This window comes from Tachypleus tridentatus, chromosome 13 (assembly GCF_004210375.1).
Source record: "Tachypleus tridentatus isolate NWPU-2018 chromosome 13, ASM421037v1, whole genome shotgun sequence".
NCBI lineage: Eukaryota > Metazoa > Arthropoda > Merostomata > Xiphosura > Limulidae > Tachypleus > Tachypleus tridentatus.
The window spans coordinates 60,556,019-60,556,745 of NC_134837.1; positions in this window are offsets into that span (position 1 = coordinate 60,556,019).

Sequence of the window (727 nt, forward strand, 5' to 3'; positions counted from 1 at the left end):
AATCGACTGTTACACTTGGGCTAGAGTGAACCAAGTACGAGTGTTTGACGTTGTGAACATTGTGGCTGATGTTGGTGTTTTGGTATAATAATCGCAAAACCCTGGCATTGCTGCAATGTCCTTATTTGGCATTTTAGTGCATTCCCTCGTAGGACTCCATGATGGGTGGGGTCAGTAAGCACTTAAATGCATTTCCTTTATTTTGAATAACCACATCTATGATGAAGATAAAAATAAAAATGCAAAATTTGAGGAAAGAAAAAGATTATCGGATACGGATCTCGCATGGAAGACTCTTGCAAAGTCACTGTCTCAGTCAGATTCTATACCTCGATTTCTAATCATGTATTTCTTATCCGAGAAATCCTTAGTGCAAATGTCTCCCTTTTTGGTTTTATTAAAAAGGGATTAGAAAGGATGGTTTATAGAGGTGGATCAGGTGACTCTGTGGGCTCTGCCATGGTTAGTTGTGGTTTGTTGGTTGCACACAGAATTCCCTCTACAGTGTTTGTGTTCAATGCTGAATTGTGCGCCATTTCTCGTGCCCTGAATGAATCTCGTAAAGCTAAGTAGTACTCAAACTGTACTATTTATACCGACTCGCTTATGTCTCTACTGGCTCTGGAATCGCTTCATGTTAGTTCTCACCCTGTTATCGCCGATATTCAAATCCGACTGGCCCATTTATCTTTAACATCTACTTCTATCCAGTTCTTTTGGATACCAG